The 12,400-nt window shown below is 39.9% G+C and overlaps 1 protein-coding gene across 7 annotated transcripts in view; it reads right to left on the minus strand.

Moving 5' to 3' along the window:
• CPEB1 (cytoplasmic polyadenylation element binding protein 1) overlaps positions 1 to 12,400 on the minus strand; it is a 101,011-nt gene that overhangs the window by 81,145 nt on the left and 7,466 nt on the right. The window lies entirely within an intron of this gene.

Raw genomic sequence — 12,400 nt, forward strand, 5'->3', positions numbered from 1 at the left:
AATAATTGGTAAGGCCAATAATTGGTAAGGTCAACAGCAGGCTACTAGTTAAGTTTTGGGGGAGTCAAAGTTATACACAGATTTTTGATTGTGGGGGGTTGGTCCTCCTAACTCCCACACTGTCCAAGACTCAACTGGACTAAAAACCCATGAACTGTACATTAAAGGTTAACTTTAGGGTAGGTAGATTTTATGTCAATACAGCTGTTTTAAAAAATTTTCATTCTGCCATTTACTGGCTGTGTGATGTCACAGTTACTTAACCTCTATGCCTCAGTTTCCCCACTTGTTAAATGGAAAAAGGATACAAACTTTTTGATGACATATGTAAAGCATTTTGCATGGCATACAGTAGTTATTTTGTATCTGGAAACATTAACTATTAAATACAAGAGAGGTAAGTACCAACAGTGGTAAAACCACCCAAACTGATTAAGTTATACAACTGTATGTGGTCATTATAAGTACATACGTATTTTGGCACTAATTATTTATTTATTAACTGGCATGAGAAAATGGGCAAGACATTACTTACTGAATGAAAAAAGAAATCCTATATATACATATATAAAATCATGAACCCTTAAACAAAAACTATTCTTTTGGTATTCCCTATCTCAGTAAATAACACTACCATCCACCAGATGCCCAATGCAGAAATGTAGGTACCATTCTTCAGTCTCCCTCACTCCCCACAGTCAATGCCCAACATAAGAAGCAATGAAATATTGGTTGACAGATTTTTTTAAGAGGAGCCTGCCTCATCAGTTCTATTATCCTCAATTATCTTGGGGAAAACAAACAAAAACAGAACAAGTAACGAAACTGGCACTTAATATATAAGCTGGTCACATCAAAACAAAACAAGAACAGGCCTGATGTCACTTTGTTTGGCCTACTAAAATCCAAGTAAGCATGAGAATGACCAAGAGCATTTACAGTTTTATCAACTCTGCAGGATGACCTTAAAGGGACAAACTTGAGCCTCACATCAGCCTCAAATTCTTGAAAGGACTGGTACCCTCTGCAAACTGTGAAGACCAAAATACACAATCCTGCAGGTTGTTTTCCCAAACTCTAGAGTGGTGCCATTGAGAACTGTTAAATCCAGTGACACACAAGGCCCTTTTCACAACTGTAGATTTCTAAGACGATTCTCAATTTCAGGAAGGCAACTTCATGAAGACTAAGATGCAAATACTTATAATCTGCAGAGAGGAGGTCTCGCTGTGTTGCCCAAGCTGGACTTGAGACTCCTGGGCTCAAGTGCTCCTCCCACCTTGGCCTCCCGAGTAGCTGAGACTACAGGCGCTTGCCACTGCCCGGCACAATCTGCATATCTTAAGGCTACATGCTTCATTCTTCATTGCCTAATACACATTAGCCGACTGCCTGCTCTCTATAGTTAGCACCCCAAAGGGCAGCAGATTAGACACAGACTAAACCAAAATAAAGTTTTGAAGTCTGGAAAAGAACTTTTGGGAGGCCAGGACGGGTGGAATGTTTAAGGCAAGAGTTCAAGACCAGCCTGGGCAACACAGCGAAACCTTGTTTCTACAAGAAATACATAACATTAGACAGGTATGGTGGTGCATGCCAGTAGTCCCAGTTACTAAGGAAGCTGAGGTAGGAGGAATGCTTGAACCCAGGAGGCAGAGGTTGCAGTGAGCAGAGATTGTGCCACCGCACTCCAGCACGGGTGACAGAGCAAGACCCTGTCTCAAAAAAAAGAAAAAGAAAAAGAACCAAGACCCGATCCTGTAAACATCCATAACACAGACTACAATGTGCTGTATACATACATTGTCCTCCAAGCCACGTTGGCTTGGACAGAATATGCCTGGAAATGGGAGTAAAGAGGAAGTTCTGAAGAACACAGAGAGTAGGGAGGCATTATCAAAAGAGGTCCAGTGTGGTGCAGCATTAGGTATAGGAGAGAAGACTGGAAAAGCCTCATATGCCAAATTAAGGAGTCAGCATTGTCTTTTCAATACACAAAAATTAACCTAGATTTTAATTAGTGTAATGAAAGTACTATATATATACACACATATAAATTCCAGATCCTTGCCACATCTAAAGGCAAGTAAATAACAATGTGAGTCTTAGAAAGAGACCACCAACAAATACATCACAGATAAGTGGCAGAAGGATTAGTGAGAAAGTACCACAGTAGTGTAGGGGACATATGCAGATTTGGGAGTCTGGGAGAAAGGTATTCCTTAGGACAGGAAGGAAATCTTACTATTTCAAGGAACCTGGAAAAAATATACAATTTAGGAATATGTCTGGTCACCCTGCCCCACTCCTAATCCTGTTAGGATTCCCAAATCAAGGCAAATGATATCTGACATGCCTCCCTCCCCTTTTCTCAAGTACATCAAGCCAGAGCTCTAGTTTAAGATGACATAATTATAATAAAAGTGAATGAGGTGCTCAATGTATACTCCAAACTGTTTCATCTTATAATTACCAATGCTTGCCTTAACCAATTTAGAAGGAAAAAAAAAAAAACCAAAGCTAGGACTGTCAGATGGGGAAAGATCTACTACTCTCCTTTGTGTACAACAGGGATAAAAGTAACACTATCTCAAAAGGCTTTTTATGAATTAATGCACACAAAGTACTTAGCGTAGGGCCTGGCATGTAATTATGTGCTGAAACAATGAATACTGTCTATCAGTAGTATCATTACTATTATTCAGAGGCCATGACAGGGATCCTTGAGGAAGGATCTCCTGGCTCATTAAGTGAATCAAAGACCTATGGCAACTATTTCTCTGAAGACTCCAGGCCCTTCTATTCCTGGTATCCCCTAACTCTTCCTCCTAATCATTTGACTTAAAATGCTTAATTAAAAGACAAGAGATATGATTCCAATAGACCTAAGGGCTGAATCCACTACAGGTTCAGTATCCCTCATCTGAAATCTGAGATGACCAAGAAGTGTTTCAGATTTTGATTTTTTTTTTTTTTTTTTTGGATTCTGGAATATCTGCATATTGAGCTATCTTGGGGATAGGGCCCAAATCTAAACACAGAATTTATTTATTTATTTATTTATTTTTTTTTTGAGATGGAGTCTCGCTCTGTCACCCCCAGGCTGGAGTGCAGTGGCACGATCTTGGCTCAATGCAAGCTCCACCTCCCGGGTTCACACCATTCTCCCACCCAGCCTCCTGAGTAGCTGGGACTACAGGTGTCCGCCATCATGCCTGGCTAATTTTTTGGTGTTTTTAGTAGAAACGGGGTTTCACCATGTTAGCCGGATGGTCTTGATGTCCTGACCCATTTCAGCCTCCCAAAGTGCTGGGATTACAGGCGTGAGCTACCATGCCCGGCCAAATTCATTTATTTTTCATATATATTTCATACATATAGCCTGAAGTTAATTTTATACAATATTTTTAGTAATTCTGTACATGAAATTAAATTCTGTGTTTTAACTGTCACCCATCACGAATTCAGGTGTGTTATTTCTACTTGTGACGTGTCGGTGTTCCAAAAATTTCAGATTTTGGAGCATTTCAGATTAGGGCTGCTCGACATGTGTATTGTGTATATTTACACACACACCACACACACACACATTTTTTAATATGTGGCGTCTTGGTCTGTCCCCCAGGTTGGAGCACAGGGCTGCAATCATAGCTCACTGCAGCCTTGAACTCCGGGGCTCAAGCAATCCTCCTGCCCCAGCCTCCCAAGTAGCTGGACTACAGACATACGCCACCATGCCCAGCTATTTTTTTTCCACCCCTCAGAGAAAAGGTCTCGCTATGTTGCCCAGGCTGGTCTTGAATTCCCGGGCTCAAGCATTGCTCCTGCCTCAGCCTCTCAAAGTGCTGGGATTACAGGCATGAGCTACCACACCTAGCCAATACTGATCCTTTTAAATTATCTAGTTAAATGAAGTCATAGTTCCTCATTTCAAAACAGAAACCTACTATCCACCCCATACTCACAGACCCATTTACTTTGTGTTGTCTATCTGAACTTTCATCAATGTATAGATCTGCATTCAGACTAGTGTTTTACCATGAGAAAAAATGTTTTTCTCTTGGTTATTCCGCTATTGCCTGACAGTTCCTGCCCTTATTTTTTAGCATATTTTGCCATAAAGTGAGGTCATTTGTAGCTTTTTTTGACATTTAGTTGGTCTTGTTGGTCTTTTACTGTTAACAGGAAAGGCGGCTTTTAGATAAATCAGAGACTTCATAGAGGGCAAACTTTAATACTACTGAAAACCAGGAGTCAACAGGAAGAATTACTTGGCAATGCTGTAAAAGAAAAACAATTGTTTAATTAAAAAATTAATTTAAAAACAATTCTTTGTTTAATGCTGATGATATAGGGACGAATACCCTCAAGATAAAACTAGTTCTACCTATCTACCTATTGTTAGAAAGAATGGCTTTTGAGGAAACTCACCTAATACAAGTTATTTTATGTTATTTGAGATGGAGTTTTGCTCTTGTCGCCCACGCTGGAGCACAATGGTTCAATCTCAGCTATCTGCAACCTCCACCTCCCGGGTTCAAGTGATTCTCCCGCCTCAGCCTCCTGAGTAGCTGGGATTACAGGCGTGTGCCATCACACCTGGCTAATTTTTGTACTTCTGGTAGAGATGGGGGATTTCACCATATTGGCCAGGCTGGTCTCAAACTCCTGACCTCAGGTGATCTGCCCACCTCGGGCTCCCAAAGCACTGGGATTACAGGGATGAGCCACAGCACCTGGCCCTAATACAAGTTATTTTAGATCAGGCCTCAATTTTCTCCTCTCCAACAGGTAAGAGCTGACACTCCTATCATGAAACTGTTTTCCTATAGCCATGATCATCAACTAGGACAACAAAGGTGAGGCAGATAGTCTGAAGAAAAGTATTCCCCTCCTCCATAAAGGAAAATCCTCCTCCTCCTCCTTAAAACTGGGAATCATTGTTTCGAAAAGCAGAAAGAACACAGGCTTTGGAATACAAACACCAGGTCTACCACTTAGGTATCACTCTGAGCCTTGGTTACCTAAAGGTTTAAAAAAAAAAAAAAGTGGGTAACACCTACTTTGCAGACTTTGTAGTAGTCAGAAATACATAAAGTACATGGATATGCTCAATAAATACCTTATTAGTGTCAGATGTCCAATTCCACATGTTATTAAATTATATCCCTGTTACTCAGAGGTATGGTTTCAACTTATTCATCCTAGCCAAGTTCATCAAGAAGCTTGTTTTAGCATATAACTGGGTTTGTTTTTTTTTTTCATCTGTGGTTCAGAAGTATCACTCATAACCTTTTCTTTAAAAATCTGAACCCTCACTATGTAGACATGTTTGTTAAAGAATAAGATCCCCAAATTTTATACTTATTTGTATAGAAAAAATGTACAATTAATTTGGAAACCTTGGCTGGGCGCAGTGGCTCAAGCCTGTAATCCCAGCACTTTGGGAGGCCGAGACGGGTGGATCACGAGGTCAGGAGATCGAGACCAGCCTAGCTAACATGGTGAAACCCCGTTTCTACTAAAAAAATACAAAAAACTAGCCGGGCGAAGTGGCAGGCGCCTGTAGTCTCAGCTACTCGGGAGGCTGAGGCAAGAGAATGGCGTAAACCCGGGAGGCGGAGCTTGCAGTGAGCTGAGATCCGGCCACTGCACTCCAGCCTGGGCGACAGAGCAAGACTCCATCTCAAAAAAAAAAAAAAAAAATTGGAAACCTTGGCCCTGCCTTTAAATATCATACTCCCCAGACCCAGCACTGTGATAGGATGGCCATTCTGGCAGCTCAAAATCTTGATTTGGGGATACTCATCTGTCGTAAATGAATGCCAACTACCATCTCTGGGTTGATTTTTATTCAGTTTGCCTTTAATTGACAACATAATACCAATGCTGAAGATCCTTCAAGACTATTACTATTAATCATGTACAATGGATTAACAGCTAGTTGAGAAATTTATAGAAGACTGTTTGAAGGGCCCAAGGTTTACTCAGTCCTCCAGAGAGAGTTCTAAAACTGGGGTCAAATGGATCAGAGTGTAGTAATCCTCTTGACAAAAAATGTGTTTACACAAAAAATTTTTCTGAAACATTTTTTTCTCCATTTAATCAGATGTTTTTTAAATGCATTGGTCTTGAACATTTAGACTTTGTTTTTAAATTAAGCCAGAGTAGCAGAAAGCAATACACTTAGATGCCCCAAATAACTGGTTCTGCTGAGATGTACTCTGGCAATTTGCCTTTCTTTTCTTCCTATTTTTATTTTTGAAACAGAGTCTCACTCTGTCGCCCAGGAGTGCAGTGGTACAATTTCGGCTCATCGCAACCTCCGCCTCCTGGGTTCAAGCAATTCTCGTGCCTACTCCTAACGAGTAGCTGGGACTACAGGCACGTGCCACCACACCCAGCTAATTTTTTATATTTTTAGTAGAGATGGGGTTTCGCCATGTTGGCCAGGCTAGTCTCAAACTCCTGACCTGGTGGTCCGCCCGCCTCAGCCTCCCAAAGTGCTGGGATTACAGGCATGAGCCACATGCCCGGCCTGCCTTTAGTTTTATACTAATAATAAAGCTAAACAAAATTTCTATAGAGTGGATACTCAGGATTTTGGGCATATTCTTTATTACAATTTTGAAGAGCCCTTATATGAATACTCATTTAGAAAAACGTCATTCAGACCACAGATTAGGACATGAAGATTCCCATGAAGAATACATTTTCCTTATGGAAGAATATAAGTCTTCTAGCCAAATTTCTCTATTTGCTTTAGTCACCAGCTCACTCAAAGTCAAGTTTTTGGCTCTACTTTAATGACTCTATAGTTTGCTGAGAGATGTTTCTCTGTGTTTAACCTTCTCCTTGGTCCTACCTCAAGTCTTCTGTGCAATAATGTCAGGAATAAAAATTTATCAGATTAGTCATATGAAACTGACAGTATTTTACCTTTTTCAACCAATAAAATGGCAATTTCACATAGTTCAACCTAATATTTCATAAATACTGACAACCTACTAGGTTAGATGTTGAGGTTACAGATATATATATATATATATATATATAAAATACTCCTTGCCCTCAGTATAATTATTTAGGTAGGAAAAAGACCCAAATCTAGTTAGGTAAGTAGAGATCAAGCACAAAATGCTCAGAAGACAGGAATAAATCAGGGTGTCTAAAATGGTTTCACAATTCAGGCGTTTTGGCCAGAGAATAATGAAAATGCAGAATTTCAATAAGCAGGCATGAGAAAGAGCATTAACACACAGAGAACAAGCACAGAGAGGATACAGAACACAGTAAATTCAAGAAAACAAAGTGGTCCAACAGGGCTGGACAGGAAGGCTCACCAGGAATAAACGAGATAAAGCTACAGGTCCTAACCTCCTTCCTCTATCAGAAAGATGAATCCATCAATAGATACAAGATCTCCTCTCCCTGCATCACCTGACTTTCCTCTCTTCTCCACTGGCTCCTTCAGTTTGTCAGTATGTTCAAGACTCTTTCACCTTAAAAAACCACCATACCTTCCTTGATTTAAAATATCCTCCCCATTCACTGCCGTCTTTCTTCTGCTACACTATCAAGCTTCTCAAAAATGTGATCTTTATTTAACCTCCTGTTCGTCCTCTCAATCTACAATGTCCTGCCAGCACTAATCTCTCCCCTTCCCCAAAAAGACACTAAACAACTGCTCCCAAATTAATGACTTCATAGCTGCCAAACCCAGCTGATACTTCCAGTCTATCTTACCCTGCATTTTTGTAGGATCTGACCCTTCAGCTATTCTCCACTCAAGTCAGGAATCACTTTCTCCTGGCTCTCCCTTTCCATTTCTGGTTATTCTTCAGTTTTCACAAGGTACATCTATTGTCCAATATTCTTTTTGCTCTCTTAACTCAGTCTGGAAGAGGAAATACTACAATTTCCAGGACACGTTTATGAGAACACTAGAGAATATTTCATACCAAAACAGCTCAAGAATATTGAAAGCACATGGTCACTATAACCGTAACTCTCATCACCTACCTGTCACACTGCTAACTGTATGGACTGTTAGCTCACCAATTTGATCAACTACAAAGGTCCTTCACAACCTGTATCTCAGCAGTGCCCCAGCATAGTATCTGCTGCATTTGCAGGCACTCAATACAGATAACACATGAAAGGCAGACCCATATTACACTCCTGTCATAGGTATTTTTACCACCTCACTCATAACCTTCATAAATGGTAGTGACTCCTTTCTTAAGCTTTTAGATACATCAATAGAAATATTCATCAATTCTACCTCTTCTCCCTGTCAAAATTCTCAGCCACTAAAGTCATTTTGGGATTTGGGGTTTTAGGTTTGGACCACAGACCATTCCCCATCAATAAAAACACAAAGGCTCCAGAGTTGTCTCAGAGTTGTTCTCGGACCTGGTCTCCATTACCTCTCCGTATAAAGTTTCTCAGGCTGCCTTGATGCAGAAGAAAAAGGGAACTTGGAGTCTGGGATTCTGATTTAAGCCCCAGTGCTCCATTAATTGGAGGAACTTTGACCAATATTCTCAATTTCTCTAAGCAGGTCTTTTTCTTTGTAATGTGAGAATGACAGTCTCATAAATTCTCCTGAGGAATAAAAGAAACTAAAGGCTCTGGACAGTTGGTCTACATGACCCTACTCTTGCCCTCGCCAATCTGACACAGCTTCCACTACTATCCTTTTTCTGCACTTACTGACAGGGTATCCTTCTTCCTATTTAAAGAGCAAATTTGGAGTTCATTTTTTCTCATACCCTCAGGGCTTCTTGGTCAGTTATCCCTGCCACAACTCTCACACCTTTGTAAACATGATCAGCTCTCTCCCATGTTTAGAACTTTTCTTAACCCTGCTCTTTCCTCTAGTAGCCAGCCTGTCTTTCCCTAGCATCCCCATCAGCCTTCCGTATAGAGTACCCCATCTCTACCACCTTTACTCATCTCTTTAATCCTTGAAGGCAAGCATCAGATGCTTCTCTCCCTTTCCACACATGCTATTCTGAAACACTTTTTTTTCAAACCAAGTTCACTGTGCCTTATCAAATCCTATGGACATTTCCTGAGCCTTTTAAGAGGTCTTCATTCCTACCTGGATATTCTTACAGGATCTTTGGAAAGTACAAATCTAATCACCTACTCCAGAGGGCAGTGGTCCACAACCATGTTGGTCTCAGGACTCCTTTATACTCTTAAAAATTACTGAGGTAATTTTAAGTACTTTCAATTTTAATTACTCAAAAGCTTTTTGTGTAAGTAGGTCATATCTATATGCACCCATTAGAAATAGAAAAGGGGTAGATTTATTAATCATTAAAAAAACCTATTACATATTAACACAATGATTTTCCAAGACAAAAAAAAATTTATGGAGTGGCATTGACATTTTTGCATATCTCTTTACTATCTGGTTTAATATAAGATAGCAGGATTTTCTGGTCTGTTTCTGTATTTAATTTGTTGTCATGTGTTATTCTGGTTGAAGTATATGAAGAAAATTCAGCCTCACACAGATACGTAGTTGGAAAAAGGAGTATTTTAATACCATTTTCAGACAACTGTGGCTATTAATACTACACCAAAATTCTCAACAAATGGTAACTTCTTAAAGATTAGTTACAATATGGAATCTGAAACCATATGTACTCTTCATATGCTGTTACATTAAAACACATGGGTCAATCTTGCATTTTGGATGATCTTTTACGCCTATCTGATTTTCTATCATATGTTAGTCATTTAACAAATACTGCCAGAATTATGCAAATATAACAGATGTTGACATACTAGCGAATAGTAAATAGTACCACCAATCTCATCAGGGGTCTTTAAGTATTGGGGCAAGTGTCAAGCTCATGTGGTGGCAGATAAAGGTCTTCCAAAATTCTTTTTTTTTTTTCTTTCAGTGCTCAAATTGCATCAGTGGCAACAAATATAGTGAGTTATTTCTTATGAAGTGACTGGATTACTTTGTTCATTTTCAAGAAAATGTCTGCCAAATACCCAAAGTTCAATAACCATAGTTTGTTAGTTGTTCTTCTGGTAAAGATAAAAAGGTGTTCCAAGGAAAAAAAGAGGCTTATTCTTGAAACTCAGTCACATAAACACTTTTCCTTGAGATAATCAGCATACTTGGATATGAAGTAAAAGTACTTTATACTGACTTCTCATTTGTCACACAGAATATTAAAGGCATATATTCAAGGGCTGAGATTTAATGAAATTAATTTTACTGCTTCCTCAAGGACATTTGCAAGTGACACCGGCTTTTCTGGGAATGTGTAGCACGAAAAATACAATGGCTGCTACCACAGTTTAATGACATTGCCCTGATTCCTGCTAAGTGCCAGCTGTTTTACCCACCCCCATTGCTTTTGCACTATCGGTACAAATGTCAACACAGTGGGGTGGGGGAGGATAAATCAACCATGTCTTAGAATTATAAAAATACTTCTGACTTTGTGGCCTCTTAAAGGGTTTTGGTGACCACTAGGCAGGCACAGACCTAACTTGGAGAACTGCTGCCACAGAGTAAAGGCCAAGTTCCTTATCAATAGCATATAAAACCCTTCACGGTCTGGCTTCAGCTTAGTGGCCAAGTTAGAACCCTCCTAGTCTATTCCTACTTTATTCTGTTGTGTGTTCTCTCTCAATAAAAGGGCACTAGTTATGAATATGTATCTTGATCAGGATTCACTTATCTGTATATACCGGAGCAACCACCACACATAGCAAGATAAAGAACATTTCCAACACTCTATAAGGCTCCCCTGTGCCCTTTCCCACACTATCCCCAAAGAGTTTACTATTCAGGCTTCTGTTGTCATCAATTAGTTTTGCCTATTTTTGAACCTCTTATAAATGCAATCATGTAGGTATTCTTGTGGGTCTTTTTTCCCCCACTTAACTTAGTATCTGACATGTCTACACATTGAAGTACAGAAGAGTGGTTTTTATTACTGTGCAGTACTACATATTAATAGATGTGGATATATGTATTTATCCATATTCCTGCTCAAGGTTGTACAGAAAAGATTTAAAGTAACAGGTCTGACTGGTGTCTTTTAGCTACCATCTGGGAACTTAAATTTTGAGTTCCCACCATTCCCAGAACTGAGTGATTTACTATACCCAAAATGAACAAACAATATGGTTTATGCTGAACATGGGCTTTCCTCCCGGAGTCTGAAATTTTGGTACATTTCAGGCAGAGGCTACCTATTTAACCATTCCTCAAACACATACGTACACACACTCTCTCTCTGTCTCTCTCTCTCTGGGTGCCCAGATTCTAACAAGCTATTCTGGCTGGTGACATTGTACATATGTTGTCAGTTGTAGGGAATTAAACTATGTCCTGTTTAACTCTCCCGGGAAAGGAATATTGGAAGCTTGTACCAGACTTCACCCAATGTGCCTTTTCCCTTTGATGGTTTTTCTGTGTCCTTTAGCTGTAAGCTTAGCTATGAGTACCACTATACGCTGAGTCCTGTGAATCTTCCTAGTCAATCATCTAATTTGGGCACTGTCTTGGGGGACCCAACATAACAGGCATTTATTGTTTTGTCCTACTTTTAGGGACAGGGTCTGGATATGTGGTCCAGACCCGTCTTGAACTCCTAGGCTCAAGGGATTCTCCTGCCTCAGCCTCCCCAGTAGCTGGTGCTACAGGCGCCATAACCAGCTTGCCTTTTCTTCAGATTTTGAATATTATGAATAAAACTGCTGTGAATATTCTTGTGCATGCCTTTTTATACTCATATGTACTCACTTCTCTTGCATATAGGAACACAAGTGGATCACTAGGTCATAGGCTAGTATCCCTTGTGCTTAAAATTCCAGCAATATTGTACTTCTAGTTGCCTAAAAACAGCCCTGTTTCATATCTCCTTGTCCTTACACATGTTATTCCTTTCGCCTAGAATGTCCTTCCCACCCCCTACACACTATGCCTGTTTTGGCAATAACCTTCAAATCTTTTACCTGCCTAGTTCTGATGTTACTTCTGATGAGGAAAAGTAAGAAATTGGTTCTGTTTTTATATCTGCTGGGTTTAACATACCTCAGACACATGCATTCCGTAGTCCAATCACAAGTATAAGTCTTCAGAACAACCAAGGCTAAAGAACTCAATCTAAAACTTGGGCACACAACAGACAACTGGTGCTTGCTTCTACAGAACACATGGGCCTCCTGTATATATAAAGAGACAGGAATGATCCAATAGGGTTGAACTGTGAAGAATGGCATTTGGGGAAAAAAGGAAACCTGCAAGTACCAAGACAAGACAAGACTGATCAGATAAGAAAAAAAGAAAAAGGAAGCTAGAGTCTTACAAACCAAATGGACATTTTAAGTACAATAAGAGAGCAACACAGCAGAGATG

Source organism: Chlorocebus sabaeus, chromosome 29 (genome assembly GCF_047675955.1).
Source record: "Chlorocebus sabaeus isolate Y175 chromosome 29, mChlSab1.0.hap1, whole genome shotgun sequence".
Lineage (NCBI taxonomy): Eukaryota > Metazoa > Chordata > Mammalia > Primates > Cercopithecidae > Chlorocebus > Chlorocebus sabaeus.